The following is a 20,065-nucleotide window of genomic DNA, read 5'->3' as shown; positions in this document are numbered from 1 at the left end:
ATAATAAAATGTGAACACCTTAAGAGTTTTTTGATAGAAGAATTGGTTATGTAGACGTATACATTTCATACTCCACAATAATTCACAAATACTGTCTTTTCTAACACAAAACTAGAGATGATGCATAACCACCTTTACATTAAGCACCTCAAGCTTTTCCAAAAGGAAGCCATGTGGATTATTTTGATTCCTCATGAATTTGAGTGTCATATCTGAGAAAAGGTTGCATGGGGGATGTGTAATTTATAAATGCCAAGACCCTCTCATTAAAGTGTTTCAGCCTTGATTATAATCCTTACTCTACAAAGAACAAGTATAGACACATGGATCAGTTTGTTAACTCTCCTGCTCTCAATTTCCTATATAGAACAGCAATCTCTGTGTATTGGGGAACATGAAAACTTTCTAGGAGTCATGTGAATGTAGATGGTTTTAAGCAAAGCAGTGTCTCGTCCTTTGCTTCCATATGCATCTATTCCTAAGGTTAACAAGCCCAAGAAGGTGTCTGCTTTCAAGGCATCATACAAGCTCTCTTTCCATCTTCCCTCTCACATTGCTCTTTGGAAGTTTTTTCCTGAGAAAAAATCAGAGATTTCACCAATCACCAATCTTGGTATGCTGCATTGTCCTGAAGGTAGAAAACCTCTGGAGGCAGCAAAGTTTCAACAAGAAAGCAAAGCGAAGCCAGAGAGAGGCTTCCCATCTCCCATCCTTCCTCATTTTAAATACTGCCTTCGGAAGCAACACAGTATTAGAAACATTAGCCTGCGTTGGTATATTTTGAAATTAGGTGTATGTAGCACGGAGAAGGCAATGGCACCCCACTCCAGCACTCTTGCCTGGAAAATCCCATGGACGAAGGAGCCTGGTAGGCTGCAGTCCATGGGGTCGCTAAAGTTGGACACGACTTCACTTTTACTTTTCATTTTCATGCATTGGAGAAGGAAATGGCAACCCACTCCAGTGTTCTTGCCTGGAGAATCCCGGGATGGCGGAGCCTGGTGGGGTGCTATCTATGGGGTCGCACAGAGTCGGACACGACTGAAGCGACTTAGCAGCAGCAGCAGCGTGGGAGAAAGCAAAGGGCGTAAGGAATGATGACATTTTTAACAACCTTATCTTTTCCTTCACCTAACTATTGTCAAATAATGCATCACGCCTAAATGTGGATCTCAGGAAAGTAAAGCACAGACACTCAAGTAAAGGTACTAAGGACAGCAGCACCTTGCTTCATCCAAGCAAAACTCCATGACTCATTTATCCACCATCTATCAATCGATCAATCAATCTATATTTAGAGTTATTCAAGAATTTAGAAATAGCATAATAAAAACATCTATCTGCATGAAATGAGAAATGAGTCCTCTATACATTTTTAGCATTCTTATGAAAATGGCTTGGTGAACAATTTCCCCCATGTATCTCTTCATTTGGCATCATTTCAAAGATAAGAGGTGAAAAGTTTTTTTACCTACACTGGATCAACATTACATCTTTGCATAAAAGGAACATATATCAGAGTAAATGATTGATATTGCCCAGAACAGATATTTGGAGAAGGCAATGGCACCCCACTCCAGTACTCTTGCCTGGAAAATCCCATGGATGGAGGAGCCTGGTAGGCTGCAGTCCATGGGGTCGCTGAGGGTCGGACAGGACTGAGCAACTTCACTTTCACTTTTCACTTTCATGCATTGGAGAAGGAAATGGCAACCCACTTGGGTGTTCTTGCCTGGAGAATCCGTCTCTGGGGTCGCTCAGAGTCGGACATGACTGAAGCGACTTAGCAGCAGCAGCAGCAGCAGAACAGATATTTAGTCTTGAAAGAGAAATATGTTCGTTTCCCCCAAATAATCATTGGACATTACAAATCCATGTCTGTATTTTATCTTGTGATGAGTGTCTTACTTTTTCTCATTCATTGTCCACGTTTTTGCTCATGTATTCATCCTCATCTGGCAGTATGTGGTTTATATTAAATTAATGGGACTGTAGTATGGATTCCATGCCAAATAACACATTTAACAATTGTCATTAATACATTGTTGATAAGCTTGCGCTTACTAGTGACCCAATCACATTCTTTTTTAAAAATTGAACTATAGTTGATTTACAATGTGTTAATTTCCACTATATAGCAAAGTGATTCAGTTATATATGTATAGACATTAAAAAATATTCATTTCCATTATGGTTTATCACAGGATATTGAATATAGTTCCCTGTGCTATGCAGTAAAACTTTGTTGTTTATCCATTCTGTACATAATAGTTTGCATCTGCTAACCCCAAACTCCCAACCCACCCCTCCCCACCACCCCTTGGCATTGACAAGTCTGTCTTCTATGTCTGTGAATCTCTTTCTACTTCATAGATAGGTTCATTGATCTCATATTTTAGATCCCACGTATAAGTGATAACATTGGTATTTGTCTTTCTCTTTTTGACCTACTTCACTTACCATGATAATCTCTAGTTCCATCCATGTTGCTGCAAATGGCATCATTTTGTTCTGTATTATGGATGAGTAATAGTCCATTGTATATATCTACCCCATCTCTTTTGTCATTATTGTTGTTGATTTGTTTAAAATTAATCTTTGTTGGAATATAGTTGATTTACAATGTTGTGTTAGTTTCTGCTCTACAGCAAAGTGAATCAGTTATACATATACGATATCCATATATATATATCCATTCTTTTTTAGATTCTATTCCCATATAGGTTATTATAGAGTATTCAGTAGAGTTCCCTTTGCTATACAGTAAATTCTTATTAGTTATCTATTTTATATATAGTAGCATGTATACATGGAGAAGGGAATGGCAACCCTCTCCAGTGTTCTTGCCTGGAGAATCTCAGGGATGGAGGAGCTTGGTGGGCTGCCATCTATGGGGTCGCACAGAGTCAGACACAACTGAAGTGACTTAGCAATATGGCAATCCCAATCAAATCTGTATGCAGGTCAGGAAGCAACAGTTAGAACTGGACATGGAACAACAGACTTGTTCCAAATAGGAAAAGGAGTCCATCAAGGCTGTATATTGTCACCCTGCTTATTTAACTTCTATGCAGAGTACATCATGAGAAATGCTGGACTGGAAGAAGCACAAGCTGGAATCAAGATTGCCGGGAGAAATATCAATAACCTCAGATATGCAGATGACACCACCCTTATGGCAGAAAGTGAAGAGGAACTAAAAAGCCTCTTGATGAAAGTGAAAGATGAGAGTGAAAAAGTTGGCTTAAAGCTCAACATTCAGAAAAAGAAGATCATGGCATCTTGTCCCATCACTTCATGGGAAATAGATGGGGAAATAGTGGAAACAGTGTCAGACTTTGTTTTTTTTGGGCTCCAAAATCACTGCAGATGGTGACTGTAGCCATGAAATTAAAAGACACTTACTCCTTGGAAGAAAAGTTATGACCAACCTAGATACCATATTCAAAAGCAGAGACATTACTTTGCCGACTAAGGTCCATCTAGTCAAGGCTATGGTTTTTCCAGCAGTCATGTATGGATGTGAGTGTTGGACTGTGAAGAAGGCTGAGCACTTAAGAATTGATGCTTTTGAACTTTGGTGTTTGGAGAAGACTCTTGAGAGTCCCTTGGACTGCAAGGAGATCCAACCAGTCCATTCTGAAGGAGATCAACCCTGGGTGTTCTTTGGAAGGAATGATGCTCAAGCTGAAACTCCAGTACTTTGGCCACCTCATGTGAAGAGTTGACTCATTGGAAAAGACTCTGATGCTGAGAGGGATTGGGGGCAGGAGGAGAAGGGGACGACAGAGGATGAGATGGCTGGATAGCATCACTGACTCGATGCACATGAGTTTGGGTGGACTCCAGGAGTTGGTGATGGACACGGAGGCCTGCCATGCTGTGATTCATGGGGTCACAAAGAATCCGACACTACTGAGCAACTGAACTGAACTAAACTGAATAATTAGTGATGTCAAATGTCTTTTCATATGCCTATTGGCCATCTGTATGTCTTCTTTGGAGAAATGTCTATTTAGATCTTTTGCCCATTTTTTGATTGAGTTGTTTTTTTGTCATCAAGTTATGTATTTTTGAAAATTAAGCCCTTGTTGATTGCATCAGTAGCAAATATTTTCTCTCATTCTGTATGTTATTGTTTTGTTTATGGTTTTCTTTGTTTTGCAAAAGCTTATAAGTTTGATCAGGTCCCATTTATTTATATTTTTATTTCTATTGCCTTGTGAGACTTACCTAAGAAAACTTTGGTACAATTTTTGTCAGAGAATATTTTATTTTGCCTATGATCTCTTCTATTGCCTATGATCTCTCTCCTTTGGCTTATAATTTACCTAAGAGATTTACCTAAGAAAACTTTGGTACAATTTATGTCAGAAAATATTTTATTTTACCTATGATCTTTTTTATTGCCTATTATCTCTCTTTTGTCTTCTAATTTCTCCAAAGTACATTAATTGCACTCTTTAAAACAGTATCTTCTTCTGTATGGTAGTGGTTTAGTTGCTAAGTTGTGTCCAACTCTCGCAATCCCATGGACTACAGCCCACCAGGCTCTCTGTCCCTGGGATATAGTTGAAGGATAAACCCTCAAAATTCAATTGGGGACATAATATCTTGAACTTAAAAATTTTAACTTTAGCTAATAAAGATTGCTCAGATGTTGATACATTGTTATAATTTGACTGAATATATAAATTATAAATTTTACATCATTCAACCATGAAATAAAATCAGTTAACTATTTTTTAATATTCTTAAATGCTCTCTTTTCTGTCAACATTTTACACTTTTTAAAAAGCAGTAAAAATATAATTATGAAAACCAATTAATGATAAAATATGTCTTCATAGTCAATGGGGAAAAAACCTCCTAAAATGAACAATATCCAATCTTTTATATTATTTATGTAAGTAAGTTTGATCATCATCTAACATGGTTCATCACCTACAGCATAAAAACTAGGAATATAATTTATACTGAGCTCTATTAAACTCCGAAGTGAAGTGAAAGTTGCTTAGTCATGTCTGATTCTTTGTGACCCCATGGATAGTCCATGGAATTCTCCAGGCCAGAATACTGGAGTGGGTAGCCTTTCCCTTCTCCAGGGGATCTTCCCAACACAGGGATTGAACCCAGGTCTCCTGCACTGAGGGCAGATTCTTTACCAGCTGAGCCACAAGGGAAGCCCAAGGATATTGGAGTGGGTAGCCTATCCCTTCTCCAGCGGATCTTCACGACCCAAGAGTTGAACTGGTGTCTCCTGCATTTCAGGCACATTCTTTACCTACTGAACTATCAGGGATGGAAAGGGAGATAATTAGGAATATACTGTTCACTTGGTTCCACTGGATAGCGTATTTATATAAACAAACTGCATGTACTCCTGTGCAATTTAAATGGTGTGGATCTCCATATTATCATTTTAGAAAGCCTCCTTAGTTTCTATTTTTTACATTAAAATGATGTAAGCAAAAGTACTTTAACAATTAAATAAAAACAGTAAGTGCATATAGAAGTCACATAATAATTTTCAAGTTAAGTGTCCATTCCCCATAACCTATGAACCAGGCTTTACTACTCAATTATCACATGATGTTAACTTTTCCTTTCACATCAAATTGCTGACTCTGACTGCTTAGACTTCAGCATAATTTTTGATTTTTGATCTTTGGGGCTGTCAACTGGTACAGCTTTAGTATCGTCATTTGTAATTCTTTTATTGTGTCTTTTCAGATAGGACTTGATTAATGCTATTAAAATGATGCCTACAAATGCTATTAAAATGATGCCTACAAACATCCAAAAACAGAGGAAATTTTTCCCTGTTTTAGGACCATATTCTTATATAAAGTCTAGCAGTAGGTAATATTTATTGATGAACACATTAATTAAAAAAATAACCCTATATATTACATTGGGATACACTTCTATTTGTTATTTTGATTAGCAGTGCAGGAGACATAAGAAATGTGGGTTCCATCCCTGGGTTGGGAAGATCCTCTTGAGGAGGACCTGGCAAGCCCACTCCAGTATTCTTACCTGGAGAAATCCCATGGATAGAGGAGCCTGGCAGGCTATAGTCCATAGGTTGCAAAAAATTGGACACATCTGAATCAACTAAGCACATGTACATAATGACTATGATACTCCATATTGTTTTACTTTTTAAATTTTTAACTGATAATATATTTTATATGATATTGAGCAACACTAACTGTAAATGTAATCAATTGATTGTAGATGCCAATGACCAAAACTTGACACAACTCACATTTGAGCAGCTTTTATGCCAGATCTTAGCAGACCAAATTGGTTTCATTTCAGGAAGCATTTCATTTACATTTTGTCTCAGAAAAACTTGGGTTTACAATTATCCCTCTTTTTTTTTTTCTAGCAGACTATATACCAAGTTCGTGTATCTTGAGCTTAAGGTATGCATTAAAAATTAAGGTGTTAGACTGTGAAATTTAAAGTTCTTTTTAGGCTTAATGTCTTATGATTCAGGAAATATAAACTTTAATTTTAAATAAAGTGAGAATGAAGAAAACTTTATTTTGAATGAAAATATAAAGCCCTGGAATAATTTTTCACTCTAACAGATTTAATTATATGAACATTTATTTATTGTGCAGCAAAAAAATATGCTGCAAGACAGCAGGTACCAGATGTATGAGTAAAATATTATAAAATATTTAAACACCATTAGATTTTAATTTATACCCATTCTTTTAAATCTTTCACAAATTGGGGGTTAATTTTTATTCTTTATCAATGCAGCCAACCATATGTTCATTTTCTTTCATTTTATTGAATTATTACTGACTGACTATAATTCTACCATTAACATCCTTTCAAAGAATACGAGATCTTAATCATGACTGTTAAGCTCTCATTAATTTTCACTTCAGTTTTTAAGTCACAGTACCATCTGCGTGATCACATCTTTCAGATATGTGTGACTTATATTGGATTTCATTCTCCTCCTTCAACAAACTACAAAACAAAATGGTACAGCAGTATCCCTGCAAACATGTATGCTTCCGTAGTCATTCTGCAGTTCTCAATCTAGTCAATGTCAGAGTATTTAATATGACCCATTTTTCATAGAGAATAGTAGTCCCATTTACAGTACTGAGATTGATAGCATACCGTGCTATCAATCCCAAAAGCTCTGATGCAGGCCATGGACCTCTACCAAAAGATTCCTTTCTGGGCTATCAATCTCACTGCTCCCCACTGTCTCTGAGCCCTAAATCAGACTGCTTGATATCTCTCCAGTTGTGTATTCCTGCATCAGCAGTCTGCCTAAGCACAGTCATTACTCACTAGCCCAGTTAACTGCACTTGCTACAAACAGCGAACCACTTCCTTCATCCTAAAGCCAAGTGTGAAATCCCTGCTACATTACATCACTTATGAATTCTGCAACAAAAAGAAACCATCTTGTCTCCTAGATTTTGAATACTTGGAAATGTAATAGCATTGTTATTTTATTATTTATTTTGGGAATGGGACTTTTGAACATGACAGCTAGTCAAATGCTGAAGCAAGGATACTTTGAAAAACAAAGTTAAAAAAGACATCTATAGATATGCACTTTCTTTTTCTACTTAGAAGTAGAAATGTTTTGGCCCAGAACTGCTAAGATTTAGTCAATAAAATTTATTTATTTATTTATTTATTTTTTAAATTTATTTATTTATTTTAATTTTTACTTTACAATTCTGTATTGGTTTTGGCATAGATTGACATGAATCCACCACAGGTGTACATGTGTTCCCAAACATGAACCCCCCTCCCACCCCCCTCCCCACAACATCTCTCTGGGTCATCCCCGCGCGTCAGCCCCAAGCGTGTCATATCCTGCATCAGACATAGACTGGCATTTCAATTCTTACATGTTATTATACATGTTTCAATGCCATTCTCCCAAATCATCACACCCTCTCCCTCTCCCTCTGAGTCCAAAAGTCCGCTATACACATCTGTGTCTTTTTTGCTGTCCTGCATACAGGGTCATCATTGCCATCTTTCTAAATTCCATATATATGTGTTAGTATACTGTATTGGTGTTTTTCTTTCTGGCTCACTTCACTCTGTATAATCAGCTCCAGTTTCATCCATCTCATCAGAACTGATTCAAATGTATTCCAATTTCATCATTCTTTTTACAAGTGTCTACTCTATGGCCTGGGGGACCACAGTCCATAGGGTTGCACAGAGTCAGACACAACTGAAGCAATTTAGCATGAACACATGCATAAATATAGTGAGTGATAGTTGTTCAGTCATGCCTGACTCTTTGCAACCCCATGGACTGTACCCTGACAGGCTCCTCTGTCCATGGGAAGAATCTGGAGGCAAGAATTCTCCAGGCAAGAATACTGGAGTGTTGCCACACCCTCTTCTTGGGGATCTTCCTGACCCGGGGATCAAACCCAAGTCTCCTGCTTGGCAGGTGGATTGTTTACTACTGCACCACCTGGGAAGCCCCTGAAACCTAGGTACTTAATCCATAACAAGAATCATAATTCTCCCTAGTTATTATGTATTTGCCTTTATGTGGCTGTTGTAGAAAACTTCATTACCTGCATGTGTGCTGTATGTACTCAGCTAGAGTTAGGAATCTTAAGTTTCTGCTTTAGATATGTCACCAAAATGGTTATAAACTTGACAGTTCATAACCTCTGGGCTTTAGTTTTCCATTCAAAGAAAAAGTGAATGAGCAGGCCCCATGATGTTGTCATTATTTTAAACATGTGTTCTTGTTGTGAAATGCTCCTTAGCTTCTCCTCATTCCCTAGCCACATATTTATGGCTAATTCTATTATTTGAAGCTCTATTTCAGGTATTTTTCCTAAAAGAATTTTCCCTACTCTCAACCCAGAAAGGATTATATGATACTTCCTGGGGTTCACAAAGAAGCCTCATGGCTCCATCATGGTACTTAAAACATTTTTAGTTTTATATGCATGTATTTATATATCCCTCCTACTCTACTACGATATACCCTCCTGGAGAGACAAGTCAATGCCTAATTCATCTTTGAGATGCTTATAAACAATTAAGCACTAAATAAATATGTGTGAGAGGCAGCAAGAACACACAGAAGAACTATACAAAAAAGATCTTACTGACCCAGATAACCAAGATGGTGTGATCACTCACCTAGAGCCAGATATCCTGGAATGAGAAGTCAAGTGGGCCTTAGGAAGCATCACTACAAACAAAGCTAGTGGAGGTGATGGAATTCCAGCTGAGCTATTTCAAATCCTAAAAAATGATGTTGTGAAAGTGCTATACTCATCTCACACACTAGCAAAGTAATGCTCAAAATTCTCCAAGCCAGGCTTAAACAGTATGTGAACCAAAAACTTCCAGATGTCCAAGACAGATGTAGAAAAGGCAGAGGAATCAGAGATCAAATTGCCAACATCTGTTGGATCATAGAAAAAGCAAGAGAGTTCCAGAAAAACATCTATTTCTGCTTTATTGACTATGCCAAAGCCTTTGACTGTGTAGATTATAACAAACTATGGATAATTCTTAAAGGGTTGGGAATACCAGACCACCTGACCTGCCTCCTGTGAAACCAGTATGCAGGTCAAGAAGCAACAGTTGAAACCAGGCATGGAACAGCAGACTGGTTCCAAATCAGGAAAGGAGTACATCAAGGCTGTATATTGTCACCCTGCTTATTTAACTTATAGGCAGAGTATATCATGGGGAATGCTGCCCTGGATGAAGCACAAGCTGGAATCAAGATTGCTGGGAGAAATATCAGTAACTTAAGATATGCAGATGACACCACCCTTATGGGCAGAAAGTTAAGAGGAACTTAAGAGCCTCTTGATGAAAGTGAACGTGGAGAGTGAAAAAGCTGACTTAAAACTCAACATTCAAAAAACAAAGATCATGGCATCCGGTCCCATCATTTTATGGCAAATAGATGGGGAAACAATGGAAACAGTGAGCTATTTTATTTTCTTCAGCTCCAAAATCACTGCAGATGGTGACTGCAGCCTTGAAATTAAAAGACGCTTGCTCCTTGGAAGAAAAGCTATGACCAACCTAGACAGCATGTTAGAAAGCAGTGACAGTACTTTACCAACAAAGGTCCATCTAGTCAAAGCTATGATTTTTCCAGTGGTCATGTATGGATGTGAGAGTTGGATTATAAAGAAAGCTGAATATTGAAGAATTGACGCTTTTGAACTGTGGTGTTGGAGAAGACTTTTGAGAGTCCATTGGACTGTGGGGAGATCAAACCAGTCCATCCTAAAGGATATCAGTTCTGAATATTCATTGGAAGGACTGATGCTGAAGCTAAAACTCCAGTACTTTAGCCACCTGTTGCGAATAACTGACTCATTGGAAAAGACCCTGATGCTGGGAAAGATTGAAGGCAGGAGGAGAAGGGGACAATAATAGAGGATGAGATGGTTGGACGGACTTTAATTTGAGCAAGCTCCAGGAGTTGGTGATGGACAGGGAAGCCTGGCGTGCTGCAGTCCATGGGGTCACAAAGAGTCAGACATGACTGAGCAACTGAACTGATGGATGAGAGAATGGATAAATAAATGGAAGGAAAAATAAATGAATAAATGAGTGAATTCCCACTTTCCTTCTAGCACAAAATTTATATTACTCCAAATAATATAATAAATGAGGGACAGAGACATTTGTAAAAAGAAATCACTCACCTAGAGGATTCTCCAGGTAGAGAAACTATTCTAATACAGATCCCTTTTTTCAAGCTTCAGTTCAGTCGCTCAGTCGTGTCCGACTCTGCGACCCCATGAATTGCAGCACGCCAGGCCTCCCTGTCCATCACCAACTCCCAGAGTTGACTCAGACTCATGTCCATCAAGTCAGTGATGCCATCCAGCCATCTCATCCTCTGTCATCCCCTTTTCCTCCTGCCCCCAACCCCTCCCAGCATCAGAGTCTTTTCCAATGAGTCAACTCTTTGCATGAAGTGGCCAAAGTACTGGAGTTTCAGCTTTAGCATCATTCTTTCCAGAGAAATCCCAGGGCTGATCTCCTTCAGAATGGACTGGTTGGATCTCCTTGCAGTCCAAGGGACTCTCAAGAGTCTTCTCCAACACCACAGTTCAAAAGCATCAATTCTTCGGTGCTCAGCTTTCTTCACAGTCCAACTCTCACATCCATACATGACCACTGGAAAAACCATAGCCTTAGGGAACCTTTAATACATATATCTCTCTCTGAACTTCCCAGGTGGCACTAGTGGTAAGAACCCGCCTGCCAATGCAAGAGACTCAGGAGATGTAGATTCGATCCCTGAGTCAGAAAGATCCCTTGGAGGAGGGAATGGCAACCCACTCCAGTATTCATCCCTGGAAAATCCCATGGATAGAGGAGCCTGGTGGACTCCAGTCCATGGGGTCTCATAGAGTCAGACACGACTGAAGCAACTTAGCACACACCCCTCCCTATGCATTTGGATCCCTCTTTCACAAAACATTCTGCTCTAGCTCATCCTAATTCTTCCCTAGGCAGGTCTGTATTTAGAGAGTTATTTATTTCTCCTCATATGATGAGGATGAAGGAAGAATAGTATTCTTTCTCCTATGTACAGTTAGCGAATGCTGTTTTTCAAGTAATTTCCCTATCACAGTTTTTATCGACATTCTAGTAATTCATCCTGTTACTTTTTTGTACATGTTTATGAGTGTCATTTACTTATTCATATATGCAAGTTAGCCAGTAGGTCAGGTACAGTGCTGTATTTCACTTTATGCTCTTACTGGATTCTGTTTCTTAAAAAACAAGGGTTGCCTTTAATACTATAATGTGTCAGCCCCCAAAGGCAGTACAGGATCTTGCATATTGTGGACTCAATAAACATTAATAAGATTAATTAAATATTTGTCTCTGAGAATCCATGTCTTCTTTCTTCCAGGTATTAGTTTGATCCTACAGTGTTAAATAGAGGGCTAGACTGTCAGTGTTACCAGGACTTCTATAGATTCAAGGCATGATTGCCTGGGTCAGTGGGGTGTGCATGTATGTGTGTGTGTATGTGTGTGTGAGAAAGAGAGAGAGAGAGAGAAAGTGTGTATGTGTGTGTCCCAAAGGATTAAGTGTATGGATGAGTATGCAAAAACCACTACTTATATTTAAAGGAAAAAAGGCTCTCCATGTCCCTTCTATCTTCTATTGACTTAAACTCAATGAGTTGCTCAAGTGTTAATTAAATACATCTGTTGAATTAGAAAAATTTAGTCTAAAAGTTGTAGTTCCTGGGTAAGTGTTTAATTACCGTTCTGGGTTAGAGTAGAGGGGTTCAGAAATTGGTTCTATTTACCACTTATCCTCAAATTCAGATGGAAAGGACTTTCTTCCACCAAACTAAGGAAAGATACTCAGTCTTAGCTCTGCTTTTCTTGTGCTCCTTGTTCTTATGGGACATTTTATGTGTGCAAGAGTTTATTTAAATGTGTATCTGGGTTGGTGGGCTTCCCTGGTGGTTCTGATGGTAAAGAATTTGCTTGCAATCCAGGAGACCAGGTTCAATCTCGGTCAGGAAGATTCCCCTGGAGAAGGGAATGACTACCCCTTCTGGTGTTCTTGCCTGGAGAATCCCATGGACAGAGGAGACTATTGGGCTACAATCCATGGGGTCCCAAAGAGTCAGACATGCCTAAGCAATTAACACTTTCACCTTTACTGGGAGTTGGCCATCTATAAGAAGTCAGATGGAATTCTAGGAGACTTAATTGCTGATTGTCCCAAGTGATACTCACCGTTTGTATTGAGTAGTTCCTTGGGAGCTAAACAAGGATAGCCTTGCTCTGAACTGCTATGGAAAGGACAGCTAGTGGCCCTGCATGGAAACCAAGATGGCTTATGGACAGGGACTCAGCTTCCATTGTCAGGAACAATACCTCTCACACTGTCTCTTCATTGAGCTGTCACTCACTCTGGTTCTCAGGGCCCTCATGTATAGACCCTCTCTCTTAAGGGAATAGTCAAACCACCCACTTATGTCTCTTTTCTTACACATTTTCAATTCGCCAGATGAAATCCCTTTATCTCTCCCTCTGCATGTTCCTCAGTCCTCAAGCTCTCCTTTAGCTTTAAAGCTCAACACAGAGACCATGGGCATAATGCCTTTAACTGGCACATTCTTTTGGAAACAAAAGTGAAAATTAAGCTATATTCTATTTTTTCTTTCTCCTTTGAGCCAACTGTGGGAGAGGGGGAAAGCTACTTTGAGTTAATATCTCAAAAATAGAATCTTGCCACATAGCATTGGGAATGTACGTTTTCCCCATGGTCCACATTACTCTTTAGTAATTTGATCCTTTTCATTGCATAAGTTTCTTTATGCATGGAAATGTATAGTTCCTTCCAGGAAGCTCAAAGCCCTCTCCCCCAAATATTTCTTTGATCAGAAAGCAGTACTCACAGTCCCATTGAAAGTCATAAAATGCTAGCAGAACAGCAATGAAATTCATTGCAGGTGTTCATGCTATAATCCCACCGCTCACCTGATATGCTCCTTCTGTTATACCATCATCAAGAGTAAGAAAGAGGGACTGACACCTGGGAGAGCAGCATTCAAAACCCACATAGCCAGCCTTCCAAAGGGACATAATCAATTCCATGTGTGTGCTTAAGGCGACAGAGACTGCTTTTGACATACAGGGAAGTGATTCACTACACTATAGCTTCTAAAGCACAAGGGGGGAAAAAAAAAAGCAACTTTGGAATGTACACTCATATAAGATAGTTTCTTATTTTGAGGAAAAGAGGGATAACTTTTTGAGACAAAGGTAGATTTTCAAGAAATTAGTCTGAATCATGGAAAAATGTTTTCCTAGATAATGCTGGGAAAAAGCACTAAAGCGCTTACTCAGATGGTTGCTTTTTCCTTGTTGTTTTTTTTTCTGTTCTGTTTCTTCTTTCTCTTTTCTGATTTCATTTTATTCTTTTCTCTATTATATTCTTATCCTTTTCTCCTTTAGTTTCCACATTCTCCTCTCCCCATTCTGCCTCTGCTCTACCTTCTGCTGCCAACCCTTAGCCTAAACACACATCGCTGGGATTCAATTCCATTGACCACTTGTCAACTTAGTATTCCCTCTATCTTATCCATACCCTTGATAACTCATACCTACCCATCCACACCCTCTAGTCTTTTATTTGTTTTTCTAGTTAATTAGATTACTTTTGGTGGCACTGGGTCTTTGTGGCTTTGCGTGGGCTTTCTCGAGTTGCGGTGAGCGGGCTGTACTCTTCGTTGCAGGGCCTGGGCTTCTCAAGGCAGTGGCTTCTCTCTTTGTGGAGCGTAGGCTCTGGGCATGCAGGCTTCTGTAGTTGCCACAAGTGGACTTCGGTAGTTGTGGCACACAGGCTTAATGCTCTGCAGCATGTGGAATCTTCCTGGACCAGGGATGGAACTCATGTCCTCTGCACTGGCAGGTGGATTCTTATCTACTGAGCCCTCTCTAACCTTTTAAATCATTGTCCTGGAATTAATGATTAATTCTTTGAAATCTTTGGATAACTCTTAGATGCTAAAGAATGAATCTATATCTGAAATATTTCAATCTTTTGTGTGACTATATCACAAAATTTAAAAGTATATTTTAGTGCACATTTTTATAAGAACAGGAGGGTACACAGGACATGTTCACTGGCACTCACCTGGAAACAGCATGTTTTATTAATAGCAGGCCTTTGTGAATCTCTGCAGATGTTAATCAGATCCATTTGTCTGTCCCACAGCCAATCAGGTGGCCAATGGCTGAGGCAGCAATCATTATTTGATTTGCATACCAAGCATGCACAGACAGGCTGGGAACAGAGTATACTTCCCCCCATCTGGACACATTTCACTAGTGAGTTTCTCAGCTACTCGGAATCACCGAACAAGAAAGAATGTGCTCCTGGTGTGTGTCTGCTCCAGCAGCTACTGGGGGGCCAACAGATTATGGTCATCACCCCTAGAACCTTACAGTTGAATTGTTAAGACTAAAATACTCCCTGTAAAAGAAGGAAATAGATAGAAACCTCACAGTGACCTTAGCTGAAGTGCGTGTTGGGAGATGAATGCTCCCAGCAGAGCCTGTGTCCAGACAAAGGAGCGATTTCCTGGAATCCTGACATGTGTCTCTTCTGTAGACAAGGAAAATTTGGAGTTTCCTATTAAAACTTTTAAGAAATGTATTTTGACACTAGTATATATAAAACAGATAACTAAGAACCTACTGTATAGCCCAGGGAACTCTACTCAATAATCTGTAGTAGCCTATATGGAAGAAGAATCTAAAAAAGAGTGAAAATATATATGTATAACTGATTCACTTTGCTGTACAGCAGAAATCAGCACAATAAAAAAATTTTTTTTAATGTAGTTTGAAATGGTAGATGAATAGATTTTATATTTTCTTACATTTATATTACTTGTTAAAATTTCATATGATTCTCACAATTGCTGCGTTAAGAAGGGAAACTATTAATTGTCCACATTCCACCAATAAAAAGCAATTGATTTATTTGCCTAGTATAAGGTTTTACTTGGTAGATAGCCAAATCAAAATCCAGAATATCTGACCCCAACTTCAGTGTTTATCCACAATGACAGGCTGTCAGGTGAGTGACCGCACTGGGAGAATGAGGCTATGTGCGTGTATATGCCATGAGCGTCAGAGTGTGTACAGCGAAATTTAGTTAAATTTAAATTCTTTAAAACAATAATAACAGAATGCAAGTTAATATACAGGAATTACTTAAAAACATTTGAGGTACTTCTTCATTCACTAAATATAAAAGCACAATAAGACTCTGTAAGCTTTATCTTTGCAAGCTAAATTTGGACTCATTCACTTGCCAGGAAATGAAAAAATCTATAAATATTTATATACATATAAGATGAAGATCTTAATAATCAAAGTAAACAAAAGTTCTACCTATATGTAAATACTTCTGAAAGCAGAGATTGTTAACTGTTAGCATCAGTTTTCTGAAGATGCTTTGGCTGATTTTCAAAATTTCAACTCATGATACATTTAAAAAAAAATGCCTTGCCTTAATAAACACCATATAACTGTCATATACATAGTGAAGATTCTTTGTTTCATTTTCTTCTTTGAAGAAATACATCCTTTATTTTTGTGAACTTTCATTTATATGTATTAACAGCTTTTAAAGTCAGGCTTTGTTTGTTTTATAGCCCATAAACCGAACCATGGTTTTATTTTATGTAATTTACTCATCTCCACTTTTATTGTTGTTGCATATGTTGATGTTTTAGCTTCAGAAATAAAATATCATCTAGGTAAGCAATTAATGTTCTTCTGTAATTTTTCTTTAATACAGAGAACAGTTAAGCAATTTTCACTGGGTAAGGAATATAGATAAAGAGACATGATACTTCTCTTTCGGATGTGTAGAAGATATAATGTGATTAATAGCACCATAAACATAGTGTAATTTACTGTGAAGTATTGGAAAGAATATGAACTCTTAAACAATGACCCAAATGAACTGTATTTTAGAGGTTTGTATCCTTATTTCTGCCTGTGGTAAAGATTCAAGTGTAAGCCTCACATAGCTTCTTTATAGTCACAGCTGGCAGACAATTAAAGTAGAATCAATTCATTTTGCAGGAATAATGATTTATATCAGAATAAAAGAATGACAGCATTTCTGATAGTTGAACATTTGTTTTAACTAAGTCCAATCTATGTGGTTCAAGCAGTTAAAGAGATTTTGCTATATTAAAAAAAAAATTTGGATCTGGATTTGTTTTTTGTTTTAATCTTACAGAAGTAGAGATAAAATTGAACTTGTGTTTTCTAATCTGTTCTGTATAGAACCAAATATGAGGCTACGTACTTTGGAGCTTATATAATTTTTTTCCCTTGTGCTTCTGAGCAAACAAGTATGCTAAGCCTTCTTATAAAGCTACTGAAGATTTAAGAGCATGGTTTCAGAATTAGCACTTCTCTCTTTCTTTGGAGGAAGATTTCTGACTTCTAGTAATTTGGCACAGAGAAGGTAATGAAGTTCTAGAACTCTTTTATGTATCTAGCTAACAGATCCCTTTTACCAGTGGTAAAGGTGTATTCAAGGAACTATATGTTTGGGACCTGGATATGATGTGTTGTGCTGGAAAGAGCAATGTGATACTAATAGTCAGGAGAACTAAGTCTAGACTTGGTGCTCTTATTAATGCTAGAATCTTAATTCTTAGGGTGTAAATTCTTCATCTAAAAAGTGATCCTTTTTTCTGTACTGTCTAACTCAAAGAAAGGTTTTGGAAATAAAATTAGTTCATAAATGTGAAAAGTTTTTCAAAAGATTTTAGAATGTGCTACAGATATTTTTCGGAGAAGGCAATGGCACCCCACTCCAGTGTTCTTGCCTGGAGAATCCCAGGGATGGGGCAGGCTGGTGGGCTGCTGTCTCTGGGGTCGCACAGAGTCAGACACGACTGAAGCGACTTAGCAGCAGTAGCAGCAGCACATATATATATACTTTATAAATTTGAATTAGATGGCTGAAATAACTTACCTACTATTAATTATTAATTACTGAGTGGCTTGATAATGTTATTCAAGCAGGTGTAAGATATAATCATTTCTCTCCAAGAAATTACACTGTAGTTGAAGAGTCCAGGCACAAATACATGAAGTTCAATAGGAACACAAGAGTTAACAAGTTTAAATATGGAAAAATTGCATGCCATCCTAAAACAGCTCAAAGTTGAGTATCAAGTAGAAGAATATATATGCTGAGTTCATAAAAGGGATGTGTCTTGGATACTGGAGTGGTCTTTGGTGGGTGGGTGAAGTCACTAGATTTTTGCCATGGGGAAAAATAGAGCTGAAATGAGTTAAAAGGCAGAGAAACCACCATGAGAGATAAGAAAGCAAATTATAAGATCTATTTTGTTAATGATCAGCCTGTTTGCCTAGAGGGGACATTTATGGACAGGACATTAATGGGTTAGTAACTATGTGTCTCCCACACTCTTTTTCCTCGTGTCTAACTATGAGAGCAATCCTAAAATGAGAGTCCTAATGGAATCCTCTCATGCCCACTGGATCATTGCTCTTTATCAGTCCCACTTCTCAGCTTTTGTCCTAGAATAAGGAACTATATTCAATATCTTGTAATAACCTATAATGGAAGAGAATCTGAGAAGTATATATTAATATATACATATATATTAATATAAAAAACTAAATAGCTTTGCTGTATACCTGAAGCATTGTAAATCAACTATAATTCAGTTTTAAAAAATACGAAATATTTTTTTACATTTTCCTTAGACTAAATATCTAATAAAGGTTAAACTAAATCAATATATAGGGTAATGTCTACAAAATTGTTATTCACTGTTCTCCCTGAAGCCAATTTAAGTCTCTTCTCCACGAAGAAGTAAACTAGCAAAAAGAAGATAGAATCTCACAATAATAAGTCCCCAAGCTACAATTTAACACCAATTTAGCAATTCCATTAGAGAGCACATCCAGCTCATTAAAAGCAGCAAGCTAACCTGTCTATAAATTGTTTCATCATAATCAAATATTGGCAAAATAACCAGATAGGAAATATAGTACCTGTCTGAAATATTAGCAATTAATTATAAAATAGCCAGTTTTTATAAAATGTCATGCATTTACTATATACTAATATTCGTTAAGCTGACCTGAAAAAGATTCTTTTTGACCTTTTAACTGGTTTTTTCTTTTTTTCAAATACATTCAAAAGTCAGCTATCTTTACAAATGTGGCTTCAATCCATACAGAAACTGATTTCTTCAATTATGCAGAAATTTGTATTAATAGCAGAATAACCTTTCAGATATCAACTAGAGTTCTAGATGGCTATTCCCTTCTACAATCACATACAAGGGAGGGCCTTTCTGCAGACAGCCCAGAGTCTGATGTAGGAATTCTTTCTACAGTGTCTCTGATTTGGCGAGATAGCCCTTCTCTCAGGACATGACCTGTTGCCTTCTGAGCATACATTGCATTATGTTAGCAATCTCTTTTTTAATTGGATTGAAACCTAGATTAATATAAGTTTTGCCCCTCCTTCCCAGTTTTGCCTTTTAGTCAAACAAAACTACTGCCTCTCCTGTCCCAAAGCATCGGGAACATTTGAAGACTGCCCCGTAGTCTTCAAATGTTCCTCTTGCCTCAGGTTCTTCAGCCACTTCCCTGGAGGACATGGTTTCTAGCTCCCTTTACCCTTGAATTGTGAATAACTATAGTGATATGTTTATGGGTTAAAATTTAAAATTGTATATTTTTATGTCATTAAAGGGAAAACCAAGCTTATGGAATCATTTTGGCTATATCCAAATTGAACTGATGACTTGAATATTTGAGATGGAGTCTCCTCTTTTGAGCTAAAAGGGACATCCCTTTACTTGAAAGAAGATTCTTAAAGTGTGCTAATAGTAACAGGCTCCTATGTGCACTGAAAGTGTTAACAGGCCTATTTTCTATAATTAAGAATTTTCTATGGAAATAGGCATTTTCATGCTAATGAATCAGATTTACCTAGAACTTCTTTAAATTCATTCAACAGGTATTTATCAAGTGTTGACTGTGAACTGGTCATTGTGCTAAATGTTGTGCCAACAAAGAAGCACGACCTCAGGCCTTGACCTTAGGGGAAGAAACCACTGATTGAGTAGTCAACTCTGCTATCACATAGTATCAACTATGACAGGTGTTACAAAGAACATCCACTAAAAGGCGTGAGATGACAGAGTAGGGACATCTATTTCAACCTAGGGGCTCAAGGAAGCCCTTGAGTCAACTCAGACTGCTATAATGAAATTCCCATAGACTGGGTGAGTTAAACAACAAATAGTCATTTCTCACAGTCCTGGAATCTGTGAAGTCCAAGATCAAGAAGCCTTTCTGGTGAGACCTCTCTTCCTCTCTAGTAGATAGCCACCTTCTGGCTGTGTCCCCACAAGGCTGAGAGAGGAAATTCCGGTGTTTTTTCATATCCTTATAAAAACAAATCCCAACATGGGGGCTTCACCTTTATGTCCTCATCTAAACCAAAC

The sequence above is a fragment of the Oryx dammah genome, unplaced genomic scaffold, assembly GCF_014754425.2.
Source record: "Oryx dammah isolate SB20612 unplaced genomic scaffold, SCBI_Odam_1.1 HiC_scaffold_27, whole genome shotgun sequence".
Taxonomy (NCBI): domain Eukaryota; kingdom Metazoa; phylum Chordata; class Mammalia; order Artiodactyla; family Bovidae; genus Oryx; species Oryx dammah.
This window is presented reverse-complemented; position numbering follows the sequence as displayed.